General features: G+C 42.6%; 1 long non-coding RNA gene across 1 annotated transcript; it reads right to left on the bottom strand.

Annotated features, from left to right (window-relative positions):
- Positions 1–7,815: 7,815 nt before the first annotated feature.
- Positions 7,816–15,059, bottom strand: LOC121139002. Its single transcript, XR_005875874.1, has 2 exons — positions 15,019–15,059; positions 7,816–8,410 (listed from the first exon to the last, which is right to left on the bottom strand). It is a non-coding gene; the product is annotated as an uncharacterized LOC121139002 (long non-coding RNA).
- Positions 15,060–15,657: the final 598 nt, after the last annotated feature.

Below are 15,657 nucleotides of genomic sequence, written 5' to 3' on the forward strand. Positions count from 1 at the left end.
GACAGGGTTTCTCTGTGTAGCTTTGGAGCCTGTCCTGGAACTAACTCTTGTAGATCAGACTGGCCTTGACATCACAGAGATCTTCCTGCTTCTGCATCCCAAGTGCTGGGATTAAAGGTGTGTGCTAGCTACTGCTGCTCGGCTGTGTGTGTGTGTGTGTGTGTGTGTGTGTGTGTGTTGTTTTTTTTAATGATGCTTTTACTTATTATTTGGCAATTCCAGACCTAAATAATGCATTTTGGTCATACCCACCTTCATCTTGCTCCTACTCCTCTCTCCAGATTTCCCATCTAAAATCTGCTCCTCCTGCCTTGTGAAATTTCTTTTACTGTGCATATGTGTGTACTGAGTTTGTGATAGAAATGAGGATGACAGTGATTGTGGTGATGATGCTGTTGCTAGTAGATCATTATGGAGAACACACTTGCAGTGACTTCAGATATGCCCATAGGGCCTTTACGAAGGGTCCTAAATAAACAGATATGTGGTAAGCAGCCATTCAACCTTATCTCTCCCTATTAAAGCCATGAGGAAGAGAAAATGACTTCTTCTACTTCAGACATACAGAAAATGAGGAGTCAAAAGAAAAGTCACTTTCTTATTGTCACCTAGCTAGAAGAAGCAGAAGTGACCGCTAAAGCCTCACAGAAGAGAGCGAGCTTGGCTGTTCTTTTTTCTCCTGTAATGTGGCTTTCACACCAAGGCTGTGATCATTCTTGATAACTTGGAGCCAGTGAATTGTCTAGTTGGGATTCCTAGTTTCTTCTGGTTTTTCATAGTCTATGACAATGGAGTTGGCAGGTATTTTAGGCAGTGTTTCTATTGCTGTGATGAAAACTATGGCTTATGAATATATATCACTATTTATCCTCAAAGGAAGTCAGGGTAGAAACTCAAATGGAGCAGGAACCTGGAGTCAGGAGCTGATGCAGAGGCCATGGAGGGGTGCTGCTCCCTGGCTTGCTATCTATGGCTTACGCAGCCTGCTTTTTAAAAATTTTTTTCTATTCATTTTACATACTAACCACAGTTACCCCTGTCACTCCCTCCCCTTTACTTCCTCCCATCCATCCTGCACCCCCAGAACGGGTAAGGCCTTCCCTGGGGATTCAACAAACCCTGTCACATCAAGTTGAGTCAGGACCAAGCCCCTCCCCTCTGTGTCAAGTCTGAGCAAGGCATCCCACCATAGGGAATGGGCTCCAACAAGCCAGGTCATCCACCAGGGATAGATCCTAGTGTCACTGTCTGGGCCCCCACAAACAGACCAAGCCACACAACTGTCACCCACATGCAGAGGGTCTAGTTTGGTTCCATGAAGGCTCCCCATAAGCTCGGTCAGCTGTCTCTGTGGGTTTCCCCATCATGATCCTGACCCCCTTTGCTCACACAATTCCTCCTCCCTCTCTTCAACTGGACTCCATCTGCTCCACCCAGTGCTTGCAGTCTGCTTTCTTATAGAACACACGACCATTTGCCCAGAGATGGCAACACCCACAATGGGCTGGGCCTCCCAGGTTGATCGCTAATTAAGAAAATGCCTTAAGTCCAGATTTAATGGAGATATTTTCCCAATTGAGGTTTCCTTTGTTCAGATGACTCTAGCATATGTCAAGTTGACGTAAAAGTAGTCAGCACAACAGGAAACCAGAATGCTGCGCCTTCCTTTTTGAGTGCCCCTGTCTGTGTTGATCCACACGGATCTTAACCCACTACTTAGGGCTGCAGGTGTCTATGCCGTCCATTCTCCCTGTTTTATATCAGAAAGTTATTTGGGGGATTTTGTAGAGGTCACTACCCAGCCCTTCCTTTTCTTAAAATACTCAGGCAGAAGTTTTAGAGATATGTAGCAAGATTTCTGGCTTTTTGTTGTTGTTATATTTGGCTAAAGCTATCTCAAATATCTGTTTTAGAAACATAGGTGCGTGTGTGGCATGAATCCTAACGAGATCAGTTCTTCAAACAGGAAAAAGATCTGACTTTAAGAAATGATGTTTATAGTTTCTAAGGTGTCTGGAGCATTGGTCACACTGCTGCCTCTGGTTTTTGAGATGCTTACAGGAGGCAGATATTATCAGCCTCAAATGTAATTCTTAGCAGGACTCTTCAGATGTCACTCAAGTCTGTGTCCTCAGCATCTTACCCAGAGCCAATTGTGTAGCTTCTTAACATTAGTGTTATAAATATATGAAATGCTTTTCCTGATTTACAAACGAGAAGACCAAGACTGGGGGAAGATACATTTTTTCTATTGCTCCCCAGAATCTCGATTAGCAGAACAGCCAGTCAACAGAAAGCATTACTTTCTTAAAGGTATTGGTGGCATCAGAAAGTCCTCCTCAGGACAGGTTTTTAAAATGTTTTGGGGGAAACAAACATACGGTTTTTGCTTTTATTTTTGTGTTCACTGGGGAAGGGCTTTGGAGATACCAGTAAGATATAATGAGAAGATGTCCCTCTTGTGTTGTGGAAACTATCTTAAGGTATGGTACATTTGTTTATGCTGTGGAACATTTGCTTTAATTATGCAAAGAAGGGTTGCATTCTTTTATGTTGCATTTGTTTAACTCTGTGAAGCTGTGTTACTTTGCCTGTCTAAAACAATGGATTGTCCTAATAAAGAGCTGGACAGTCAATAGCAGAATCAGGCAAAGAGGCCCATGGTGGAAGCCTGACTTTCTGGTGGTTGTTTATATTACTATGGGCAAATTATATGATGTGTGTAAGTCTCACTTTTTAATTCAAAGAGTGAATTGAATGACCTACTTGATAAGATTAAATGAGACACTGGCTAAAAAGCCCTTAGCACCCAATGACTATAGCTGCTTTTGTCATTATTGATCAGCCTGTCAGCTTTTAAGTCAAAAGTTCTTTCTCCAAATACCAACAGGTTGGTCCTTGACTGTTCTATTACCATGGCCAAAGCCTCCCTCCCCAGGACAGGAAGACCAATAGTCTCTGAGGCTCGCTGTACCTCCCTTCCCATGTGGCTGTTGAATATTTAGGTGCCCCACTGAAGAAGAGCTGTGTCCTTAGGAGTTAGGAATACAGGCTGCCCTGCATGGGTGTGAAAGTTGAAAGCAAGTCCAGAAGAATTTGTATCTTACTATTTTAAAGTCCCCAGGACTGTTTTAGGATTCTGATCTTTGATTGTAGTTTAAAACTTTATAAAGAATACCAGGGATGAAAGAAAACTGCTATGTGCCCAACTAATCTTTTCAATAATATGACTGGTAAAATAAATGATTCCTAAACTGTGTAGTGTAGGAAAACAAACAAACTCACCCAGGGCACATTGCAATGCAGATCTCCATTTTCTTCTCCAGAAACCAAGTAAGCAGGCATGGAGACCTGGTTTCCTGGTGTGTACAAGATTACCCTCCATGGTTGTGATGTATAGCAACCACACAGTATGAAGCACTGACGAGCACCACCTATTGGCAGTGTCCTCTAATTGCAGGCTTCACAGAGCTGCTAGAAATCTTAAGTGTATATTGTAGTTGAACAGGCAATCTTGGCCTCTGAAAACAATAAACTGTTGAGATGTGGTAGGTTGATGTAAAGTTTTTCTTCTGACCTGTAGGTTCCACAAACCACTTTCCAGAATGATGTCTGGATTTTAATATTTACTAATATTTAAATAACAATTTATATACTCAAGGATAAAAAATGAATTTCCATAATTTTCCAGCCCAAGCAAACACGAATGAAAATCCTTCCAAATGTCTAAAAGTTTCTTTGCTTAGTGTGATGAACTTCTAGCAGGGTGTATGTCACCTGTGTGAGGTTGAAATGAACTGAAGAGCTTTCCCAGTCTGCTAGAAGGAAGGGGTACCTCTTACTACGAGAGATCATTCCTAAACCATGTAATACCATTCAAGAAATTACAACAAAAAGTCTATGACCTCATATGACCTCTTAGTATAGTTTTCAATGTTTGTATTACAATGGCAGTCTTCTTATATTTCAGAGAGGGTGCCAGACGGTACCTGTACCAGCTACCTGTCCTTGGACCTAACTGTCCATCTATGCTTTATATAAGAATGAGAAACCTCATTGGCTTAGCAGTTTAGTCCTTAGGCAAAGTGCTTATCAGGGCCTAAGGGAGCATGATCAGTAGCTGCTATTACTAATTTATCCCACTGTCCTGCATTATAGTTAAAGACCATCACCACTCAGCAGAGGACTTGAATATTGAAAAAGAGGGAGCCATGTGCACAACTCAACAGCAACTGGAGCTTCCAGTCATATTATATTATGAGCATGCAAGAAACTGGTGTAGCATTTGCAAGTAAACTGCAGCCCAACTACATGCAATTAACAAAGGACATGTTAGGCAGCAGCCCAACGTGAGGCTTTCCGACGGAGTTACAGATAAAGCAGAGAAAGATGGAAGAAGAGAGACTAATTCTAGCTGTGTTAGGGGAAAATAGGGCCAAAGGTCAAAGTAGATTGAAGTACACAATGTTTAATGACCCACCCACATTCATAACCAGTTGGAACGAAACAAACAAACAAACAAAAAACCCTCACTTCTTTCAACAGTATATAAAATAAGTGAGGACCGTGCTGTCCCTCAGTATAACTGTGATCTTGTGATTCTCATCTGCAACTCTGCTCCTTAAATGCTTGTCCTTATGCTTTCAGCAAAAGAGTCACCTCTGTGTCACAGGATCCTTCATGGCTTGTCCCCTAGCTCACTCTCTGTTGCTGAAGACATGCTGGATGAAATAATGTAGGACTTAGGACTTCTGCCCTGCCCTCCCTCTCCCCCTTCCCTCCCACCCTCTCTTCCTGTTTCTGTCTTAGAGGATGAATAAACAAGGATGGCTTTTTAAAGCTTGCATCTCATAGGTAGCATTTTGGTATAGTCCCCAGTTCCTTCAGTACACATGACTATCCTTGCCTAGGAGCCATTCTTGATGATCGGTTATTTGCGTTGGCTGTTGCTTGGGATTGTCCATACTGGGCGTTTCCAGTGGACAGCAGATGAACCTGGCAGTGGAAGGTTCACTGGCTGACAGCCAGTGCTGATTTCCTCCTAGAGGAGAGAACCTCCACTCCTTTTCCCCTCCTTTTCCTTCTCCTTTCTCCAATCCTTCCTTCTCTTCCCTTTTCTCCCCTCTTCTCTCCTCCCTTCCCATCCCATCTTGTTTTCTGCACTAGGGGATGGAGCTTCCCAACCTGAGACACTTGAACATGATGTTTAGAGAGGAACCTACACTATCTTCCATTCCTAAGAGCTCAGCCCCTTCACCTCTCTCACTCCCCCCTACCTTTTGTCTTGGAATGAACCTTCTGATTTTCAGGCCACTTTTATCCCTTCCCGCCTTCTCCCTTTGTCCTTTCCCTTTTTAAAAGTCGACTTTGCTAGGCATCCATCTTTCCTTTTATTTTATGCCCTCCTTAGGGTTTGATGCTCTACAGTGGAGAGACACTGCGGTGAAGGATTTTCTGACTGCTGCTACTGGCTTCCTAAGAGTCCTGCATGCATCCTTAGGACCGTGTCTCTCCTGTATCCCGGGCATTTTTTTTCCTTTGGCCTGGTGGGTCTTTTTGTTGATGGCTGTGTCCTTCAAAATTAAGTGCAGGCAGCAGAGGGTACTTTTATTTCAGAACATGGGGAGGAGCAAGAGAGTGACTGAAAGTGAGAATTAGGTCAAGACTCTTCAACCTGGAGAAATGTGGGTGGGTCAGCTTGATAGCCCAAGAATAATTGGCTAGGATAATCCTTAGGGCACAAGTGAGGGAGGTATCTGAGAGTTGGATTTTAATCAAGGAAGACACTGGAAAACAGTAGCCCTTGACCATCTGAACCTGCCGTCTAACTTTTCTTCCAAAGGCTGGCTGGGAGACTGCAAGCTGCAACTGCTCCAACCTCTTAAGGTCAGAGTTGTTCATAAAATAATGGTCCGTTGAAAATAAACAATAATAACAAAGAATATGCCTTACAGTGTGTGCATGGTGATAGAGTGGGTGTGGGACATGCTGAGTCTTTGAGGCCTTTCTAAGATTTGATTTTATAAATGAAAAGTACCCTTGAAGAGACATTGTCAAAACTGTGAAAATGTCCGAGGCACTATATTATCCAAGAATTAACAAAACAATTGACTGGGTCCAGGGTTTCAGAACTTAAAAGTGTACCTTTGTTCTTAAAATAAAAAGCACACCCCCACCCTCGCCCCTGCATCCCAATCTCACTATATTATTGCCTGGTACTTATAATTGGAAATGAATTAATTTTTGAAGGAAATGGATTTTTTCTCTGCTTCTCATATGAAATTAATACAAAGTATCTGCAGAGTCTCCTTGAGCAATTGATGTGTCGGAAATGGTTCTTCCTGGGGAAATGTCCAGGCTGCAGGGTGCTGCAGGAACTAGGTGACTATAGAGAGCATTACAGATGGCATGGGCACTGCTGCCCAGGTAGTACAGTGCCTGCCTCAGAGTTCCACTCTCTCCCGTCCTGATGCATTGGATGCCTCAATGGTTTAACTTTTCCTTGCCATGCCAACTGCAGCTGCTGGGGAAGGAGTGAGAAGAAGATGAGGGAGAACCACCATGATGCGTGGGTCATTCTGAACCTTTACTCAGGGGTGAAGTTGGTTATATGCCAGTGACAACCAACGCTCCCTATCCTTTAGGACTGAGCAGTGTCCCTGAAGGGAGAACCTACATTGTTGGGCGATGTCATTCTGTAAATGTGTGTCTGATTGGTTTGAATAAAGCACTGTTAGCCAATAGGGAAGCAAGATAGGTGGGACTAGGAGTAGAGGAGGATTCTGGAAAAGAGAGACAAAGGCAGGCACGATGTAGTCTGCCAGAGTAAGAGGTCCAGACCCTTTTCTCAAGTAAGAGAAATACTTAGATTAACAATTATGGGTTAAATACTTAAGTCAGAGATAGCCAGTAAGAAACCAAGCAAATGGTCAACAGCTTCATAATTAATATAGTGTCTTGTGTATTATTTGAGGGTTAAACCAGCAATTGAACCCAGGAAGGAATCCTGCAATACTACATGGTTAATTCTAGCAGTCCCAAATAAGCCAGGACAGGCAGCCATCATAACAACTGCCTTTAGACAGCTTTTAGAGGTTGGAGCCTTTAGTCACCCAGGAAGCTCAGTAGTACCTGCACCTTAGACTTAGGTACAATGTGATTGCTGCTTTCTGTTTTTGTTGGTTTTAGAGTAGCACCTGTATCTCTTCCTTTCTTTGTGTTCAGAGAAAACCACTGGCACACTACCCTCAAAGAGGCAACCTCCTTCCCATGCCCATTATCAGAACCCACAACAAGTACTGAGAACTAAGGAACCCCTACAGACATTTACAGAATGTCTCCGGGGTTCCTGGGCAGACCCTCAGCCTCCTCAGGATCAGTCAGAACCATCTGTTTTGAAATCAGAACAAGAATTTTTACTGTCTTTACACACTTTCCTTAGGATATTCTGAACCTAGGTTTCCCAGTTCTTTTAAAAAAATAAAAAATTAGCAATATTGTTTTGGGTAGTAGCACCTGGAAATTAGACCCAAACTGGTCAAACCTTAATGACGATTCATCAGTGTCTGTCTTGGTTCTTTTAAGTGGTGTGAAGGTGGTTTCACCCGCTGTTAGGTGCAGTCTATCTAATTATAGTGCATGCAGATATGAAGACAAGTAGAAACAAAGGTCTCCATTATGGGGTCAAATCCAAGAGCTACTAAAGGTGTCTCCCATCCAGGGAGAGGATAGGGCAAGCCTTGTGGGTCATTGGCTCCAATTATTATTGAGAAGACTTGATTCCCCTTTAATGTGACACTATTTTACACACCATGAAAAAGTACAAAGTTCATTATTTACTAGAAGTTTACATTGCATACCAGACCCAGTCTAGAAAGATGACAGATGATTTCCTTCACCTAGAGGCCCCACCAAGACAGCACACTTTTTCTCTATATAGGTGGACTCAAAACGCTGAGAGAAACAATGGTTTTCTCAAGTTCCTGAGATGGTAGGTGGTACAGGATGAGCTGAACTCAGGTCTTCTTGCTGTGGGGCCCACGCCCCACCCTAGAACATCAGCTGCTCTTCTGTTTCCCTTGGAAGAGATTGACATTCAGGGAAGTGACTTGTCCCAGGTTCAGTTGGAGAATTTGAAATCCCGAGGAGACATTTGAGGTTCTAAAGCCCAACTTTCTGATTCTCAGAGAAGAGTCGGGGGTGCGGTGGGGTGGGGGGAGGTTCAGAGGAGCTGATATCAGCCCAGTGGCCTTTGAATGGGGTGATAAAGCCAAAGCTTGCCTCAGGCCAGAGCTGTGGTGTCCAGAACTGAGACCGCTTACTCTCTGCTGTCTTGGACCTCTTGTCTCTCAGAACCCTACTGCAGGTAATTAGAGTTGCTTCCCAGGCTGGTGCCTGGAACTTCTGCTTTCTAAAAAGAAAAAAAGAAGTAAATAATAGAGAATTAATGTATCTCTCTGTGAGAATCTGAGCATTCTTTGACTTCTTTTTTTTTTTTCCTTTTGTTGGTGGTACCAGGGGTCAAATCCAGGAGGCCAAGCATATAAGGCTAGCGACCTACCACTGAACTAGTCACAGATCCTTTGACTATTCCAATACTGGGGACTCTGCCTCCTTGACTTGGGCAAATTCTGGCCACTTTTATTCCCAGGTGCAGGCTGAGCTTGATTAGAAGTATAGACTGTGTGACCTCCAGGACAAACCACAGGCCCCATGTTGTATTACTAGGGAGTGGGCGGGGCTAGAGCTCCTGCCTGTTTGTCAACAATGCTCTGTTTGATAGAGTCCCTCCAGCTGTGGCACATGAGGAACCTGGACTGTGATTACACTCAGGTTCCTGGGCCTTGGGCCTGAGTTGCAGCCTTAGAAGCTGGGGATGCTGATACACGCTTGTAGAACTCTAGGGGACCTCTACTCTGGAACATGTGGCCCTCATCAACCTACGGTTTTGATTTGCATGGTTGTAATCACTTGGGACCATCTGAAACTATTTAATGGAAAACTCCCCATCCGTGCAATTCATGTTTGAAATGAATCATTATTGTATGTGGTTACATCTATGCTATTTTATTGTTATTGTTGTTAATCCTAACTTGTGAATTAAACTTAGTTGTAGGTCTGTGTGTCTAGAAACAAACGACATATAGAAATTATGTGTATTAGTGGTTTCACATGTTCACGAGGATCTTAGTTAGGGCACATCCCATCAAATAGGGGATACCACTGTAGTTATCACAAGCATCTCATCCATACGAGAGCCAGCTTGTCGTCTCGACGACCTTGGATATTTGAACATGGCTTTGAAAAGGTTTATAGCTTTTTTCCCAAAGCATTAATTTATCAGGAAAGCACAAATGACTGTACCAGTTAAATCCATCTATTGCCAACTTATTTTCCATTGTAAACATGAAAAACAGGTTCTATAACTTGTTATGCATAAATTTGGTGAGAGGCACGTGAAATCAAGTATGACAATTGCACAGTGGAGAGATACTTACCAATGACATATCTACAGAGGGGGTGTTACCTTTACCCTCACAAGAGGCACTGCAATACTCCTGGCTTTTGTAGAATGAGTTTCATGTCTTTGATACCTGGGCCATCCAAGCCTGACTCTGAAGCCTGACTCTCCATAGTGACTCAGTCTCTGTCATTCTCCCCTTTGGGCAAGGGAAATTGAATGTCCCTAAGTGTGTTTACTGATTCATTCCTCTTACTGGAGGTCTTCCATGGCTAGAAAGTGTGTGATCCTGGTAGCACAACAGAAAATCCCCTCTAAAATAACTAATCGATCAAAGGCTCCAAAAGTTAAGGTGAGAGGAATCACCTTTTAAGCTGCAACCTTCTTAATGTGCAGAAGCAAGCATTTGCAGCGTGAAAACCGTCCCAGGGAAGGAGGCACATGTTGTCCCTACACCTCCACAGATAATTGTCGGGGATGATGTGTCATTTATTTCTTTCACAGGAAACTTCAGGGAAAGGAATGCATTCAGTGAAATGGAAAAAGAAGGAATGCAAAAACGTGTTTTTAATTACCGAGATGAAATAAACTGTGAAAAAAAAAGCCTCTTAGCAGCTTTCCTGATTAAATTTGATGAACAATTTAGTCAATCGGGGGAGGGGGATTTACAGATCTATAAAAGAGCACACTTCCGGCCGGGCAGTGGTGACACATGCCTTTAATCCCAGCATTTGGTAGGCAGAGGCAGGCGGATCTCTGTGAGTTCTTGGCCAGCCTGGTCTACAAAGAAAGTTCCAGGACAGCCTCCAAAACAATACAGAGAAACGCTGTCTCGGAAAACCAAAAACCAAAACAAAACAAAAAAAGAAAGCACACTTCCTTGGACACTGAAAAGGCATCTTTAGTCAAGTAGCAGATTACATGGAGCTTGGAGCCGGGAAAATGATTGGAGGGTGTCTTGAGATGGCTGTGCTGTGGCCCCTCTCCAAGCCCACCCCTCTCTTGTTTCTTGAATTATTCCATTCAATTCTTAACAGCACTCTTCTCACCTCAATAGAGAAAAGGAGGAGGAACAAATGTTCCTTCCTTTGCAGTCTGCTGTTTTAGGAGGGATTTGAGTTTGTCTTTGAATATAATTTTACTTAATTTGCTTTCCCATGCAAATCTTTATTCTCTGTCTAATTTTGGTCACTTCTCTGCAATGCTCTTTCACAAAACAAAAACAAAAATAGATGCTACTGTCACTGAGAAGTTTGGTGTCCCCAATACCCTAATTGTTCTTAAACATATTCTCTTTTATATCTGAGAACTGTGGTAGCTTGGTCTATTAAGTGTCATTCCCTCAGCCCCCATGGTGCATCTATTATAATATGTCTAGTGCAATTGCATCCTGAAGTTTTGATTCCTCACAAAAGTGGTCCTTAAACAGCTAAAATTCCTCCTGGCTGTTCACTATTTGTATTATTCTCTTTTCCAGTTATGTTGGCTACTTTCTAAATTTGAATAAACTTTACAAGTTTGAATGCTCATTTTAAGTCCTTTGAGAGCCGGGCGTTGGTCGCGCACGCCTTTAATCCCAGCACTCGGGAGGCAGAGGCAGGCGGATCACTGTGAGTTCGAGACCAGCCTGGTCTGCCGAGCGAGTTCCAGGACAGCCTCCAAAGCCACAGAGAAACCCTGTCTCGAAAAACCAAAAAAAAAAAAAAAAAAAAGAGAGAGAACCTCTCATATCGCCTATAATCATTCCTTGCATCTAGTGTTTTAAAATAGCCCTTCATGTATGTAATGTGTTTTCCTATGTCTGCATTCTTTAATCAAATATATTCCCAGGAGTGAGGCATTAGTATTTCCAGTTCTTGAGATAGTTTGTAGACCCAGTATGTTCTAGCATATGAGTGCTATGTTCACTTTTGATGTTGTCAAATATCCATCATTTTCATTACTGAATTCTGTTTGCAATCTTAAAAGTTACAATATAGTAACTGTTCCTTTGAGTTTGTATCTCTTTAATAACTGGTAAGGTAATGTCCTTTCTAGAACATGTATTTGCCATTTAATCTATAATTTTTTTTGGTATTTTGAGACAGGGTTTCTCTGTATTGTTTTGCAGGCTGTCCTGGAACTAGCTCTGTAGACCAGGCTGGCCTCAAACTCACAGAGATCCGCCTGCCTCTGCCTCCTGAGTGCCGGGATTAAAGGCGTGCGTCATCAATGCCTGGCTTGATCTATAATTTTAAAATGCCACTTTAGATTAATTTAAGGAAATTTGAGTTTATTGGCTATACTCTAAACGGGTAGGAAGGGAGAGAAGAAGTAAGGAGAGAGAGAGAGAGAGAGAGAGAGAGAGAGAGAGAGAGAGAGAGAGAGAGCGAGAGAGAGCACTTGTGTTCTAACAATAGCCATTGGCAGCTTGTGACCTTGCTCAGATATGAGCCCATCTTAGAAAACCTGTCCAATTTAAAATTAGATTTAAGTAGGGGACAGTCCAAATGCATAGGCTTTAGGAACCAAGCCTTCTGTTTATCTATGCTCTGCTTCTTTGTTATGAATGTGTTTAATGTTACCATATGTTGTTCTCCCTTTGAGATGGGCGTCTTGCCATGTGTACAGCACTTTGAGACTATTAATTACTCTGTATGGAGTAAGTTATTGTATGGTAAGTGTCTTCTCAGAGGACTCCATCTCTCCACAAGAACTGGGTTCTAGTTTTGTAAGGGTTTAAATGGGCTACTTCTTATTTTGAAGCATGCAATGGCAGCACACATGGACACAGTTAGCCTTTATAATCCGGCCCTCTACTGGGGCTGGAGAATTTGAAGAAGACATTAGTCATTGGTGGTAACTACTAGAAAACTTTAAATTGCTGCATGGCTTCAGCTGTACTTGGGGATGTTCGGTAGTTCTAGCAAATTTGTTTGGTGTTGAATGTTAACGAAAATCATCAGACTTAAAGAGCTGAGCAGTGTATCCCCGGCCTTTGAGTAGGACAGCCAGCGGGTGTGGCTTTGTTCGGGCCCTCACTTCTTCAATCATTCATTACTTCATGCATGAATCCAGCTCATGTTTATGGAAAGACGGTGGTGCTGGGCACCCTGCTAAGAGCTCAGGTTCAGGATGGTTGAAGGAAGGAAATGCAGCCATTCCTGACTGGTTTCCTGCTGCTGAGTCTCTGAAGTCTATTAAACAGCCCCATCCAAAGGAAGCAAACTTTCCTTAGCAAACTAACTGACTAATTCAATGCCCTACCTTCCTCCTTTCCTGGACACACACAAGCTGATAAGATTCTTGAGAGAAGAAAGGAGTTGGAGAAACACAGGTGGCTTCAAGATATGCACTTGGAGGATCTGGAACAGAACGGGGAAGGCTCAGAACCAGAACTAGCTGAAGGCCTGGCCCAATAGAACCTCTGTGAACTGTAGACGATGATTTGGTTAATATCTTCTGATGGCTTTTCCATGTGCTAAGTGAACTGTAAAGAAGTTGAGGGCCAGTCAGAGGCTCTTGGAACATTAAGTGAGTGGGGGTGATACAGGCTACCTTAGGTCAGATTGTGAAGGGGGGGGCAGGATCTGGATATCACCTGAATTGATTGAATTGGTGAAATATTGTGAGATGGGGAGAAAGAATGAATCACAGCTACTGTTTTGGTCTTCTTTATTTGTTTTGGCCTTTAATAAAGAGAGAGGAAAGGGAGGATTGTGGAAGCATTTAAGTGTATGAATACTAGAGGAGAGAATATGAGACTAACCATTTTGCTAAAACTTATCTGAAGTTACTTTCATCTTGAAAAGTAGTAAGAAATCAGTTGGCTATAGCCTGTTCCTCACTGAATATACATCAGATTCTTTTTTTTTTCACATTAGATTCTTAAAGATGTCAACCTTCTTTAGAATGATGTGAGTCTGTTAAAACATGAGAGAAAGCTATGACAAAGAAAACTAATGTATTGTAAATGTCAAACATGGGTTTTTCCTTCCATTGCTGTGATGGTGAGAATCACAGTTAGCACTCTCAGAGTTCTCACTATGTGTCAATCGCTGCTCTGAGAACTGTGCAAATATACACCATTTAATCCTCACAACCACCACAGCACACAGAGCCTTCCACTTTCTCATTTTACAAACAGGACACCAAGCCATTAGGAGATGGGTACTTGTCCAAGGTTATGCTGATGATAAGTGGCTAAATTAATATTGGAACCTGAGAAGCTTCCAATATTACATCATAGTGCAAAAGAAAATACTACAGAAGTAAGTTAGCTTTTATCCATGTTGAAGATCTAGTTTTAATAAAAGCTTATTGAATTTCATAACCTCTAAGCACACGATAATCTCAGTATCTTTGGAGTCTAATGTTAATGAGAGCTGTTGTACATATTACAGTCAGGGGTTGGGGGAGAATGTGTGAGAGGGGGTAGTTCATGAAAGCTAGAGAATGAGAAAAGGGTTACTATCTTTTTTTTGTGGAGATTTGGGGAAGTATTTGTATGCCCACATAACAACACACAATTCCACAGAAGTCTAATAGGATGGACTGACGATAGAGGTAAAGAATCTGGAAGCTACCACCCCAGGCTCTCTATAAACCTTCAGGAGCAGAGGAAGTTCTGCAAATGGGTCCCACTGTTCTTAGGCCACCAATATTGGCCCTCTTTCTTTCTTGTGGGTTCTGTATCATCTCATACTGTCCCCAATGGATGCTCCCTTCTTCACTTAAGAAGTTTGGAGGAAGATGATGGCTGTGACTGTAGACACTGTGATTCTACTAATGGAGAAGGCAGACTCATTAGAACCCTAACTTTTTATCTCCTGAGATGTGTCTGTTCTCCCCTTAAGCCTCTTCAGGTAGTTACTTCTGCCACTGTCTCTAGGTGGCAGTGTTTCCCCTTTAACAATGCCCTGGAAGACCACATATTTGTAATACTCACAGTGTGATGAAGTAAGTCTGAAAATTGGACATAAATCTTCAAAGTAGGACGCTAGCCAGAAAAAACCTGCCACACACACTGTGCAATGTAGCTGTTTATCATCTAATTTATGGCCCTGGCCTACTACCCACAACCTATAGACCCAGTTGACCCTGTCCATTTCCTCTTGTCAAAAGGCCCAGCAGCCTGTGTACTGCTAATGTAAAGAAACAGAGAGTAGAATATGTCCCTCTTGGAGACTACTAGAGAAGACAAGCTTAGGTTGAAGGAGCCAGAGAATCCTGTTTAGTATATTGTTTATGCAAAGGCAATAAAACAAGGTTATTCTTCAAAGTCTGAAACCTTAGAGAATTAAAAAGGGAGGTTCTTGCAATAGAAACAATAAAGAGTTGGAAGCAAAAGATGTGACATGAAGCCTAGGACAGTGTGACTGACTGTGAGGACATGGACTGTTGGGCTGGGCGCCATATTGTTGCGGATTCCTGCCTGCGTTCCATTGTTGGTTTAGCCTCCAAATAACACACAAGACCCTGTATTAATTATGAAGCTGTTGACTGTTTGCTTGTTTCTTACTGGCTAGCTCTGGCTTAATTATATAATCTATAATTTGTAATCTAAGTATTTCTCTTACCAGAGAAAAGGGTCCAGACCTCTTACTCCTCTGGTGTCCTACATTGTATCTGCCTTTGTCTCTCTTTCCCAGAATCCTCCTTGACTCTTAGTCCCACCTATCTTGCTTCCCTATTGGCCAACAGTCCTTTATTGACATATATACAGGACTTCCCCATCAATGGACATTGTGACTGTGACTGTGAGGACATGAGACAGGTGATATGAGGTCAGAGAAGAAAGCCAGCATCATCAAACTCTGGATGTAAAGGATGAATGGTTGAGAACAGTTAGGCATGGATTCTGATTTTGAGTCCAAAATGCATAGGAGGAGATGGAAGGTGGGCAGAGGTGGCTGTCCCCATGGCAGAGGAAGACCTCTGTGGAAAGCACCATGTGTGCAGAGCTGTCCTATGTGTTTCTGGGAACCCTGAAAACTCGGGGAGTCTGGTGCTGAAGGACAGACAATGGATGTGATGTTTGCCAAGGAGGAAGAAATGCACTAGTGACTGTCAGCTCTCAGGTAGTACCCCTATATTCACAAGCTTTATTATACTCGTCTCCCCAGTATTACCCACAAGCCGGTGCACAGTCTCTGTTTCAAGCTCTCAAGGAAAACGGTGATATGTGTTTGGCTTTCTTTCTTTCTTTCTCTTCTTTC

This window comes from Mesocricetus auratus, unplaced genomic scaffold, assembly GCF_017639785.1.
Source record: "Mesocricetus auratus isolate SY011 unplaced genomic scaffold, BCM_Maur_2.0 Super-Scaffold_6730, whole genome shotgun sequence".
In the NCBI taxonomy this organism is placed as follows: Eukaryota; Metazoa; Chordata; class Mammalia; order Rodentia; family Cricetidae; genus Mesocricetus; species Mesocricetus auratus.